At 33.4% G+C, this 14,359-nt stretch overlaps 1 long non-coding RNA gene across 1 annotated transcript; it reads left to right on the forward strand.

Moving 5' to 3' along the window:
* The first annotated feature begins 727 nt into the window (after positions 1 to 727).
* Positions 728 to 14,359, forward strand: LOC134236362 (uncharacterized). Its single transcript, XR_009985604.1, has 3 exons — positions 728 to 863; positions 13,288 to 13,359; positions 14,343 to 14,359. It is a non-coding gene; the product is annotated as an uncharacterized LOC134236362 (long non-coding RNA).

Here is a 14,359-nt window from a genome sequence, read left to right on the forward strand (position 1 = left end):
ACTTTATTGGGGCTTCTACCCTTCTGTATGGGTATTCTCCAAAAAACGAGGAGCTTCTGGAATTTCCAGTCACCCGTCAAGTTCAACTATGTTTTTTACAAAACGGAAATTCGAGAACTATAAACTTCAAACTGGCAAATAATGATTTCCGGAAAAGTGAATGAATGTGTTTTCATAATCAAAGTACTGAAAATACTGATGGGGTTTGATTTTAATAATCGATATAATAACACAGGAGTTCGCGTACCTATCAATTTTACCGAAAATTTCAGGAAATAAAAAAATACGTAATACCTAAATAAAAAGAAATACGTAATACCTATAGGTAATATGTTTTACGGTGTGACCGTTCGGGCGAGCGCAGGTGTACCATCATAAACCTACATATGCACTTCCTATCATTCAAGAAAAAGAAAGAAAAAGAAGAAAACTAAACAATAAAAAGAAATCACTTCCCAAGCATCGGGATCGAGATTCCGAACTTCTCGGGAGTTTCCGACAAAATCGGAAATACCCGAACCATTTAAGTGACGAAAGTATGACGTCAGATAAAAAGTCCTGTTGTCTTAGGACGCAAACGATAGTTTTGTGGCATGGAGATTGCATTAAATCATTGTTTGTAATTTTTTTCAAGTAAGTTGTTGCTATGTTTTAGCCACCACGTTGCTATGCACCGCAAAGGATTATTGGGAGTTTGGAATTTTTTCACGCGGTGAGATAAAAATTTCGAAAGCGACTTTTTGCAGCTTTTGGCCTACCGAAACATCCCGAAGTTTGCGCATGCGCGAAATCGGAAATCCTCTTACTTCAACATGGCTGGAAGAAGATGCGCGCTTGCACTTCAGTGTATTGTTTTTGCTGCGGTAAGCTTAGTTTTCTCACCAGTAATTAAACTATATTGTAATAATTATAAATCTTTGATGCGTCTTAGATACTTTTCTGTAAAAATTAATTAGTGCTTCATTGAAAAACACAAACAATTGAGCAATTTTTCCATCTCGTTGAAGGTGCTGAATTAAAAACGAATTAAGTAGGCCTCATATTATCATTAAACAGTATGCTCTTGCTAATAAATAATTAATAATATGTTTTACGGTGTGACCGTTGGGGCGAGCGCAGTTGTACCATCAAAAACACTTGAGATCAGCCACTTCGAACGTCAAGCCTCACGAGATATCTCGACTAGCTGTGACGTCATACGACGTCACAAAGCTCGTCGGAGCTTACGGAGACAGCCGAGCGTCTGTTTGAAACTATAGAACTAGTGCAATTTTTGTCGAAAAACATTGCAGAGTTATTTCTTGTTTCTTTGAAAGATTTCTACAAACTGAAAGTCTGATATATGCTTTACGTTATTTTTTATTTATTTATTCGGCAATATTCGCGCAAAGGACATTGGGTAGTGCAGGAATTCTGGGAATGTTGCACAGAGAAATTTGGCTGACGTATGTACAGATTTCAATCCGAATTTCCTTTGTTCTTACACGTTAGTCTATTGAGCTCGCTTCGCGAGCGTCGCTTCGCGACGCTCGCTGCGCTCGCTATAATGAGAAATGATGTTCCCCATATTTAATCATATATCTACAATTAACATCAGTTTTCTTTGGAAATCAGCATTTCCCCAAGGTCATTGCTTGACATTGTATGCAACTTTGTCTCTGCCAATGTCAATTGTCAGTTATATTAAAAAAAATTGTTTGAATTATTCACAAAGACATCTTTACTGTTTTAGAAAAGTGTTCTTTTTATCAATACATGCTTCTATCAAGTGATTCAATGAATTCAAAATATTACCCACTGATTTTTCATGGAAAAATTTGAAGACCAAAATCACTTCTTCAGGTCAGCCAATTTTTTTTTAATAGGCAGGATAGGATATGCTTTAGCCCTTTCTTCACCCCTTCTCCCCAAGGAGAATGTGAAAGAAGTATCATTTAAAATTTTTTATAAATGTTTATATAACATTGATTTTTCGGGGGAAATGGTAGGCCTTTAAAAATCTGTAAATACCCAATACTTCTACCCAGGTAATAATATCAGGATTGTACCAACTATGTATTCCTTTTTAGAAAAATTCAGTTACCATTTTTACTTGATCTTAAATTCTATCAATGTGGTACCTCCTATTTTTGGCCATGGTGTAAGGGTGAATTGTTTATCGAATTTTGTAAACGTTTAAACGAACAGCAGTAAACAAAATGGTACCATTTAAGCGGGAGACTTTTATGTGTTGAATTTTTTATGGCTACTTAGTCATGAAACACTAATTTAATAAACCATTCTTTCACTATAATGTATGTATAAGTTGTCATTACTGTTTATTTGTTCATTTTGTTGGTTTTTATGACAAAAGAGGTGTCAAAAACTGAAACGAGATAGTAAAATAAAAATATAATACGATAACATTAAGGGTTCCGGTTTACGTTCAATTTTTCAAAGCTCGATCTGTATTCATCACTATACCTCTATAGATACTTTTTATTTCTTAATCAATAAAAAGCAACAACCATTGACAACAGGTGTTATTTATTATAGAATATATACTTGAAAAATTAAAAAAATACATTGCTAGTTTTCACTACTCATAAATTGGAATTAAATATGTTAGACCATATTGGTTTCTAGATAGTTTTGTTATATATTGCATTTCCCGTATGATTGTAACAGAAAAAAAATGTTTGTAACAGACACAGAGTGTGTTTTCTTTGGTAAATATGAAATAAAACAACTTCGTCGTATAACTTTTTTCTGATAGACATTGATATTAACCTTCGTGTAAACTTTTAGAGCATTTAATCTGTTTACATGTTGTAATCATTTTGAAAGCCCTGGTGTTTAGTTTTATTATTTAATAAGGGTTCATAATCAGGGATTGGGTCAATTAAATTACACATTTACCCTTTCTTCAAATAAGACATGTAACTAATTTAGTATTATAACTTACAGTTTTAAAACGTTCAAGAATTATCTGTGACTGTGATTAGATACTATAAGTGCAGTTTCCTCCACACAAGACCTACATGTACACAAATTGAATGCCTTGTTGACTTAATTAATTATTTCCAGTTCATGTTGAACATTTTTACTTCAGTATAATAATTGGATGTAACTTTTTCAGATGCAAAATTCCATTACTATTTACTTTCTTCAATAAATAATTGTTGAATTGAAAGTTATTCTTTTCAAATTGAAATAACCACCTCTATATAATTGTTCTTATTTCCAGATGATAAACACTGTCATGATCCCGTGCCGGATTGGACAAAACAAGATGGCGGCGGGAACAAATCGAAAAAGGTAGGTACCTGAGATTTCGGTAAATATCCCCCGTTAACAGTCAGGTATGCTTGATTCGAAGATACTGTCGAATTGCTAGTAAAATGCTTATTAGTGTGCTTAATTGCTACTTTTCCTATCGTCTCTTAAACTTGAACATTTAACGACTGAAGACTGCAGAATTTCTCCGATTGAGTTTGAAGCGGCATGGAGTTGTTTTTTTCTTCGATTTTGACAGTTTTATGCATCCAGCAGCAGGAGTGTGGCTAACAAATGATAATTTGGAGTAATGCTGACCCGTTGTTATATGTTTATTTGTTATAACCCATTCTATTACAAAGATATTTCAATTTAAAAATGTTGGCATGTGCTGGATTGGAATCGGTTAATTTTAATGGAAATTGTGCCGGATTAGACTGCATTTTTGGTGCCGGATTGGATGATGTTCATTATAGTCATTTATGTAATAACTTCTTTTCTCCTTAATTTTTAAGATATGGATGCATCGTTTAATAAAATATACGAGAAGGAGGACTTTAAATAATATAGCTTATCTTACCGAAGTAAGATTGTTATCAGTTACAGTATGCCCCCCCCCCCCCCCTCGATTAAAAATCTTTTTTTTTCCTGTTTCTTTTTATCTCAGATTTTATTGTACCCTTATTTCTTTTACAGAGACCACTGTTTTGGTAGACCCAAAGAGCTCGTGGGGCCAGAAGAAAGGAAAGGAGGAACTGTTAGTAAGCCAGAGGAATCGTCCGCAAAACCCTTAACTTAAGCATAGCCTACGAGAATTTCACCATGCACAAGAGGCGAAATTCAAAATTGCATCGTGTTACTTAGTAGGGCCTTTCCGTCAGAGGTCAGAAAAACAGCCTCGAATGTATCATCATCAACGGGTGTTAAAAATTTATACATTTCCTGTTTATTTGAATATAGGATTGAAGGGTTTAGAAGTCCCCTCTCTTGTATATTTTAGGTAATATCATTGCAGTCAATAAAGTTAAACTTCATACTCCACAGATAAGAGGTCTTCCAACATTTATTTCAAAGTTTGTGAAAAGGGGGGTTGTCATGGAGTCTATGTAGTTCAGGTACATTCGAGGTTATTTTTAGACTGCTAGTAGGAAAGGCCCGAGAGTTTGCCATTGGCGAAATTCGATCCTACTTAACAGAGTACCTACGTACGCTAGTACAAAAGAGTACTTTAGGGTACGCTAGTAAAATTTTATAATTTAATGCAAATGAATTGCTTTTTGTATGTTTTTTCCTAAATTAGTTTAACATAATAAATATATCATTTAAATAAAATGTGTACGTGTTCTTTATTTTCGAAGTTAGGCCTATTTTAATTTTTTGATTTCAGATAACAGTTTAATGCTTGATCCCGATATCGATGTAATTTAACTTCAAATGATTCGTTGTTAATGTGTAAATTATTACATTTTAAGTAATGCAATTAATTTAATTTTTGATGATTTAGAATTAAGTTGAAATTAATAAGTCTGAAACAACATTACTTATGCTTTAGTAAATGTTCATTGAAGGGCTGGATGGCCCCCAACTTTTTGTGAAAATGTAGCATTAAAAAATGTTACTGAAAGAAGTTGGCTTTGAAATTGAAATTTCTCTGGCTGCCCCCCCCCCCCCCTTTAAAAACGATGCTACGTGGATGTACTGTACAAAACCATGAACATGATCGAGGAGAATACTAGAATTTCACATTTGGTTGTATTTCAGAAGACAAAATCAAAATGTTTCTTCTGTTTATAGGCAAATCAAATGAACTTACCGTAAAATTGTTTACAATAAATTTTGGTAAAATAGTAACTTGCTAGAAAAAAGTGTCAATGAAGACAAAGGCTTTCCTTAACCTACTACGGGGCACAGGTGCTTGAGGACAGGACCCAACCCCCCCCCCCCTTCGATATATCCGGTAGACCCCTGGGCTTTTTCGACCTTTTTCTCATAAATTATCTTTCATTGACATATTTGTGATAAGATCTATACCAACAAATCGAAAAAATACCTAGAACAAACGTTCTATAAAATCTACCTTACATTCTATATATAAAAATCAATTATTATTTTTTTATATATATAGAGTGGGGTAGATTTTTTAATAAAATGTTAGTTTAAGTAAATTTTCTGAATTGATAGGATAGATTATATCACAAATGTGTCATTCATAATAATTTATGTGAAAAAAGTCTAACGGGCCCGGGAGGGGGGGGGGGGGGTTCTGTCCTCAAGCACCTGTGCTACGGGGAAGAGATATTCAAAAAAGACGAAGTAAATTTCGGACATTTTTTGTTAACATTTAATAAAATAACAGTCATAAACAAGAAAAATAATATAAAACTAGAGCCGAGCTCGTTGCAAAGCAACGAATAGGTCTTCCGTTGGAGCTACGGATAAGAAGACGTAACCTTGAGTCTAGGTCAAGCCACATTCTAAAGTTCTACAAGTGAAAATTTAAACCTTTTAAGAGAAGCAACTTGCAATGTTTAGCTAGGAAAAAGACTGTAAAGGAATATATGTGACCTTGAACTTTCCAAGTGACCTTGAACTCTCCAAATGACCTTGATCTAAGCAATGACTAGCTCTCGTTATAAAAATATTATCCATGTGTTACCGTCTGGAAAATTTCAAACATTTTATTTAGATATTCTTTCTGTCCATGTATCCAACCAAAACATCTTATTCTTGGGGACTTTGAACTCGAGTCAAGGTCATGTCCCACCCTGCATTATATCAGCAATGTTTCACTAATAGAAAAATGGTAGCGAATTAATAGTTTCACTGTCACTAATCTTGACTCGTCCAAATGACTGGATATGTTCAACCATGAGTTTTTTTCTGACTATAATCGAGGCAAAATGATTCATTGGGTTCAACACAATGTCGAGACTATAGCTCTATTTGTTTGTACTTATAACAAAGGAAGAGAAAACTAGCCATTGCCGTCAGACCAAAACTGTAGAAGGAGTAGCGTTTTAAGGGAATTTCACATAAATTTCTATTTTTTGTAATCATGACAACACCGTTCATCGAAATCAAAAACGATGCACTTAATTATGTATCACATTGAAGTCTATTTGTGTGTCCAGTTATATTGAAATCAAACTAAAACTGTAGGAGGAGTAGCATTTTTAAGGAATTATATACAGAAATTTCTATTTTTAGTAACCATGGCAACACCGTTCATCGAAATCAAAAACGGATGCACGATATATTGTATTTTAGTGAAGGCTACTTATGTGCCAAGCAATATTGAATTCAGACAAATACTGTTGAAGACGTCGCATTTTAAAGCATTCAAAAACCGATGCACTATACTATGTATCTTAGAGATGTGTACTTGTGTGCCAAGTTATATTGAAATCAGACCAAAACGGTATGAAGAGTAGTATTTTGAAAAATAGACAGACAGACAGCTAGACAGACGAACGGACGGCAGACACTTTACTTTCGCATTCCCAAGACAGGTGGGACAGATATTTATATATCGAAAATAACCAAATTAGATAAAGACATCATTTTTAAAGCATTAAATCGTAGCAAAAAAGAAAATATCAATGGATGCGACACTTTTCAGACAAGGGAAGAGATATGAACCTCTCATAAATACGGTACACATGTATCAGATCACTGCACGTCGGTAATCTAAAATGACACATATTATTTTTTTCTTTGTATAACTTAACCCCCCCCCCCCGTAATTTCTTTAAAAATGTTTGTACAATCAAGAAAATCGGTTACTTTTCATAAAGACTACGACGTTTCTTTCATTTTCAAGAACCGTATAATAGCGAGTGCAGCGAGCTCAATAGAATAACGTGTAAGAAAAGAATTAAGTTCGGAATTGTACACACGTCAAGCAAATTTTGTTGTGCAACATTCCCAGAGCTCCTTTACTACCAAATGTCCTTTGCGCGAATAAATAAACAAATAATAAAATACATAACAGCTTTTTAAAAAGCTTGGCTGACTATGTCATCAATATCTATAGAATCTATGAGCATGATAAGCTATAAACGTTTACATTTGGGGGGGGGGGGGGGGTAAATTATTTCACTGGAGTAAATTATGGAGATGTTGCACAAAACATAAACCATATATAATACTGTTTGTATCTTAAATAAAAAATGAAATCATGATCATGTCCCACTGTAGATTCGAACCCGGGACGAAAAGATGAATACCTCTGTCCGCAAGTCTAAAATGGTTTTAGAGGATGACGTAAATAAGGAAAAACATTTGATTAATGCTTGAAAGCATGGCTACATATAAAGGTGGCAGCTGAAAATATGTTAACTTCAAGAAATTGGGGGTCTAACAATTATGACTGACGAGTAGAATATGCTTGATAGTTTCTTGGGTATGCCAAAGTATCAAAGATTGTTGGAAACGTGGGAAAAATAATTAAAGCTTTAAATGACTCAACAAACTTGACGGCGATATATGAATGCCATGGTGCGGATTCAGGAAGTTTTTCCCAGAGATGAGGGGTCAACATCAAATGTTTTATTACTTTAAATGATGTAACTTCTAACTCACTTCACAATGTCACCGAATTGTTTGTTTTTTTTTCCAAAGTTCGACCAGGATTCTGACAAAAAAGAACAGACTTTACATAATTCATGCAGTTTTCTTTTTCATTCAATAGAATAGTCAAGAAAAAGGGTGCAAAAACCTACACGTGACATTTTGGCGCGAAATAATAGCGTCACCCCTTACCTAGAAGACAAATGGACTAATCCAGTAGTATAGAAACGCAGAAAAAAAGGTCAAACGGACATATATCCGTATAAGTAATAAATGCTAGCAAAAGGCTAGAGAAAATAAATACTTCAATGTATTGTATTAGCAATAAGTTTATTTTTCTGCTAACAGAATAGATAACTGTTGTTGCTGAAATGCATGTAACAAATCCGATGATAATCAGCATGCACAAAATTTTGCTGGCTTACTCTAAAGTCTTCTATCGTACATATGTACTAGCGTACTCTGTTTAGTAGGACCAGTTTTTTCAGTGGGTGGCTCAGTATAACTCTCCTGTCTGTTTTTTTTTTTTCTGCAGCTATACTGTGTATGAAGTTTGATTATTTTTAAAAAATATCTTGGTTAGTTTGTTTGAAACTGAGCTTTGAACTTAGCTAAAGGCAAAGTGTGACGGAAGGAGATAAGGCAGGATGGAAGACGTCCGACATGACAAACATTATATCCCAAGCCATATTCATGGCGGGGCATAGAATGATTATTGGTTTACATAAAAAAAATAGGTTGTGACTTTCTTTCGGAATTCAACACCAGCCTTAATCTACATGTATATACGCATGTACAAAAACAAATCAACCAACTAACATTCTCGGCTCAGAAGGAAGACATTGTATATTCATTTTAAACATGTTAAAGGGGGGGGTACTTATAGTGATGAGAGGTAATTTAACCACGTGTCGGTCCATGAAACATGAAAGATTATTTTTGGAATGTTTGTAAACAACAGCGTGGCTTTCTTTGAACTAAATTAGAATTTATTGAAATATTTGAAAATAATTCTTTCAGGGACGCTGTGATATATTTGGTAGTCTCTGTAATAACTGTTCGGATATAGCACTGGCTTTTAGATCGCTTAGAAAAAAAATTGAGAAAATACACACAATTTTTTAAGCGATCTAAAGGCCTGTAGGATATAGTGTCTTTTGAAGGTACAACACCTTTCTTTTAATATTACCAAAGGATTTGCTGATCCTTTTTTTTTCGTATAGTCGAAATGCATGGAAGAAGGAAAAAACGTATGTGGATTAATCAAATACAAATTGATGCGTTGTGTTTTTAATCTAAATAGACACGTTTTTTTCTTCTCGTTTTCCTTTTTTTTTTTGTAAAATGCCGTTAGCTTTGTTTAAAAACTTTTTCCTACGCGTTACCAATGTGAGAAGAGAAAAAAAGACGTCCTCAAACAATTTATTTCTAATGATGAAAACACCGAATGACGATGAGGATAATTAAGGTGAAATTATTTACTGAGACCCTAGTATCTACATTTCATGTCACCAACAGTAACAATGACTGACCGGGAGGACGTTTGGTAAAGAATTAAAATTGATGTTTTATCGTCGAGATACTGGTTAATGATAAATAGCATTAACGAATTTTCAATTTTTTTAAAAATCGTATTCTTAAACTCTGGATGTATATATTTTGGCTGTTATTCTAGGCAAAAGTGCATCCATGTGTATTTATACTGACATCGACTGAACATGTACAAGCATGTCAAATCGTGCAATGTTGAGATATTCTGTTTATTCAACGAAAAAGTATATTATTTTTGTACAATAACATTTTATAGTTCAGTAGCAAATAACTGCATATTCAAAAGTGCTTAATTTAACGTTGGATGTTTTCCTGTGAATTAGAAACGTCACCTCCACTTACAACTACCATGCATGCGTACATGTAAGTTTAATATTCATAAAACAATATCCACCTCGATAAAAACAGGGGGGGGGGGCTAGTGTTTATTCGGCTATCAAAATACATAAAACTTACAATGAATAAATGTACAAGCGATTACGATTGATTTAAACAAGCTGAAATAGAGTGAAATGAAATGATATGAAAGAAACGACATATTTTAAACCCAATTTTCCATTTGTAACTATCGGAGTACACAATGGATTTTCATATATGCCCACTGTTCTCTGCAACCACGTGCTTGTAAACGAGGACCGGGCAACACAACTTTAGAGACAAAGTTGGATATAACCTGTTTGCTATACCGGTATTACAAATACGTGAACAATAGTATATTATAAATTACGTTTTATGTTCAATGTTTATTTAATCTTTAAAAAAATGATACCCCGATAAATGGAGAAACAAAAGAGTGATCATGGTGAAAATAAAACGTACATATACAATATTACCTATCACTATCCATCACTAATTATAATTATTTGCCGAGGCCCCTTCTCAATTACAATTGAAATAAAATACATTAACACAGAATAGAGTTTTTTTTTTATTTTGCGAGAACAGGCCAAAGAAAGCGAACACAGTTCAAAATGATTTTATGCACCAGTGTTGGGAATTACGATTAAATATGAAAGATGGGTAAAATAATCTTATTGAATCGCGATGTAATTAAAAACACAGTTTTCTATTAATTGTTAAGTCTTTCTACACAATGGTCTAATACAATCAGAAACACTTGCTTTGTTTATGTCCACAGGTGCCTGGTACACTCGTGACCTACATCGACAGCGTGGGATTTGCGGCTTTGATTATATAACTGTAAAACATCTCGCTGAACAATGGGATCGTAATATGTATACAACTAATGATCGTGAATTATTCAATGTATAAAGTTTAAGATTAATTATATAGTTTGTTACAATGATAAACGTAGAAAGGTAGATTTTATATCTTCCGCTTTTAAAGACGTGTTCACTATAAAACTAAAATTTTAAATTTTATAAAGAAAAATAGAAAAAGTGGTTGTAATACATGATTTAATAGTTAATCATAAAACACGTTTAAAACCTTATTTTGAAGAAAATCAACATAAAATACCGTAGGGTATATTATTTACTGCAAGTTGTACACATGATGAGGTCAGATTTACTTGCCGAATGAAAACGCTACATGTTTACCTGACCTGCTTTTGACTGCATATTATGCAATAACCCCGGTATATTCGAACAAATAAACATTCCTATCAGATCAAAAGGGTGTTAAAGAACAATTTTGCTCGATATATCTAGATCGAAATATTTACCGTTTTTGAGTTATAAAGCAAAAACTTTCAAGCTCCAGAGATCCCTTATTTTAGGGGCCAGCCCCTTTTCTATAGTATTAAACGAAGGCCCTTGCAATTATGCACAACTTTTGTTCAATATGTCTTAACAAAATATTTTTAGTTTTCAAGATAAAAAGGAAAACATGTGTAAATTTTCGCTCTTTTAGGCGTTCTATTTTTTGACCCCTGTATTGCGCCATTTTGAATAGAGAAATTGAAAAACAAAAACCGATGTGCACAACTTCAATCCTTCTGTTATCTAAAACCAGTAAAATTTCTGCTCCAGCTCTAGTGGTTTCTGAGCCTTTGTCTGGAAATGAAAGCCTATAATTTTTCGTTTAAAGGGAAATAACTCAAAACCGGAAGTGACTCTTTGAAATTATTGACAGCATTCTGATAGAGTTTATTACCGTCTATAATGTCTGAAAATTTGAACAAAATCCATTAAAAAATGAGCTAGATACGAGGCCTCAAAGGTGGCGTCTAGGAAGAAAAAAAAAAAAAGAATAATAAGAATAATCTTAATCTTCAGAATCAGTAGAAGGTCTTCCGTTGGAAACGGAAGACCTTAAAAATCTTTGAAACAATATGAATGAGAGAAATCAGTACAATTGTTTTGAATTTGAAATTTTCACAGATATACATTTGCACGGTCTATCTAAGATCCTAAAAATATTTTGGTAAGTGTCTGTTCCTCGGACTTTCTGAATTTCTCAATGCCTGTTCTTGATGTACAATGTACATGTACCGTCGTAGGTTGTACTTCCGCCTGTAGCAGCTGCCTTAGATAATGCATCGATACCTCTCTGCTGCTTCATGGTCAATTCTTATGTGCTTGTCAGGTGTCATCTCTACAAAACTCCTGAGTGCAGATGCGTAGATAAGCTTTATTAAATTCCTCCTGGTATTTCATTGAACTATGCATCCATAGCTTGAAAAATAAAAGAGAAAAAAGGTATTACATAAATGACTATAATGAACATCATCCAATCCGGCACCAAAAATGCAGTCTAATCCGGCACAATTTCTATTAAAATTAACCGATTCCAATCCAGCACGTGTCAACATTTTTAAATCGAAATATCTTTGTAATAGAATGGGTTATAACAAATAAACATATAACAACGGGTCAGCATTACTCCAAATTATCATTTGTTAGCCACACTCCTGCTGCTGGATGCATAAAACTGTCAAAATCGAAGAAAAAAACAACCCCATGCCGCTTCAAACTCAATCGGAGAAATTCTGCAGTCTTCAGTCGTTAAATGTTCAAGTTTAAGAGACGATAGGAAAAGTAGCAATTAAGCACACTAATAAGCATTTTACTAGCAATTCGACAGTATCTTCGAATCAAGCATACCTGACTGTTAACGGGGGATATTTACCGAAATCTCAGGTACCTACCTTTTTCGATTTGTTCCCGCCGCCATCTTGTTTTGTCCAATCCGGCACGGGATCACGACAGTGATAAAGTGAATGTCTCTTTGTATTAGGGCTGATTTGTTTTGGGTGCAATTTACAGCTGTATTTTTTTTAGGGCAGTAATAATTCTAGCTAAAAAGGGTTTGTTTTCCTTTTGCACACATTTGAATTTCAGACATAGAAAAAATGTGTGCAAAACGGGAATTTGACCAGGTGAGATAGTTACTTGAAAGTAATTGATATAAAACTGTACCATAGTTGTTAGATTGGGGAGAGGTGAAATAAATTAAAATATATATAAACTATTAGGGTGAGAATATGGACAATCAAATCAGAAATAAAACCAACAAAAATTATTATGTGCATTACAAGTATTAAAAGTTTACAAAAACTGTTCAATTTATTAAGGAATTAGTTACAATTACTTTTTTTCCAATTACCCTTATCCCTCAGTCTATAAATTCATAATAAGAATTTCTCATTCATTTAATATTTATTTCATACTTACTGGTTGCTTTTTTTAGCATTTTAGTTCTCAGATATTAGGCCTCCTAGGCTCCTGAACTATTTCTTGTTAAAATTTACATTCCGGTATAATGATCAAGAAATCAACTGTACTAAATTGTCAAAGAGTTATCACAGAGAAAACAAATAGAAATGGAAATATTTTCACAACCTCTGAAAAGGTCAAGCTATTAGTAGGCAGCCAAAAATCCAGACAGTGAGACTTGAGTTATTTTAAGAGTTTAAATTTCTCATGACTTATTATATTTTCTTAATTTCAGATGACAGTATATTCCATTTATGGAATGATGGATGGATTTGACCCTTTCGGTCAATTTGGTGTACGTGTACCAGTAAGTTGCTTCAAATTTATAAAGTCAGACAAGATATTTATATCTAAATATATGCATTTCATATTTTTTTTCCTTTATATAAAGAATAGCATTTCAGGTTTTTTTGTGCAATTTAAAATTGATTTGACATTAAATGTATACAAGTTGACAATAATGGTAGAAATCTGAGAAAAGAAATATCATATATTTTTTAAAGAACATGATCAATAGGCATACTGTTTTAGGCTATATCTGAACAATATGTGACATGTCTTTCTTTTTTATCTGTCATTAACTTTTACTTTGATAACTGAGCTAAAGAAAATAATGGAGACCTTATAAGTAGAAGAGTCTTATGAATGCACATGTATATAAGTTTAGAGCTTTAATATTTTCCATACATTTTTACCTCATCCAGTTTTTTGAGGATAGGAGAAAGTGTTTGAATGCAGTGTTTTCCCTTTATTTCAAAGTAAAGGGTTAGAGATCAGTTGTAACAATCTAGGGGCTGAGGTTTATAAGCAGAATCTCTGTGGACCTATACAACAAATTTTCATTTCAAAGCGGCATTTTTGTCAGTTGAAGCAGTCAATTTTGGAAAACACTGTGTACGTATGTTGTTTAGATCGAGAGCTGCAAATTTTGTCCTATGATCGGAACTCATGACCATTCAGCAGGGAGGGATCTTTTTTGAGGCAGCACCTTCTACCATTTGAAAGTCCATAATTGTATATTTTAAGTGCTATGAAATAGCTACTATCTTTGTTGTGAATATGGTGAAGATACAGACATAGCTGCTCTCTGGTTTATAATGCAAAAATTTCTTAATTAAGGTTTAAAATACATGTACCATATAACTTTGGTAAATGTAACACATGGTTAAATTTATTCTTTAGATAATGATAAAGACAAGTTATTATGTATAAATAAATGATGATAAACTATTAAAAAATATTACAATTGATTGAATTTCTAAGTTTTCATGCATCAGTACTCGATTTTAGGAACCAGTCGGAATTGG

This window comes from Saccostrea cucullata, unplaced genomic scaffold (genome assembly GCF_032062105.1).
Source record: "Saccostrea cucullata isolate Sc308-1 unplaced genomic scaffold, CSIRO_AGI_Scuc_v1 ctg3293, whole genome shotgun sequence".
Taxonomy (NCBI): Eukaryota; Metazoa; Mollusca; class Bivalvia; order Ostreida; family Ostreidae; genus Saccostrea; species Saccostrea cuccullata.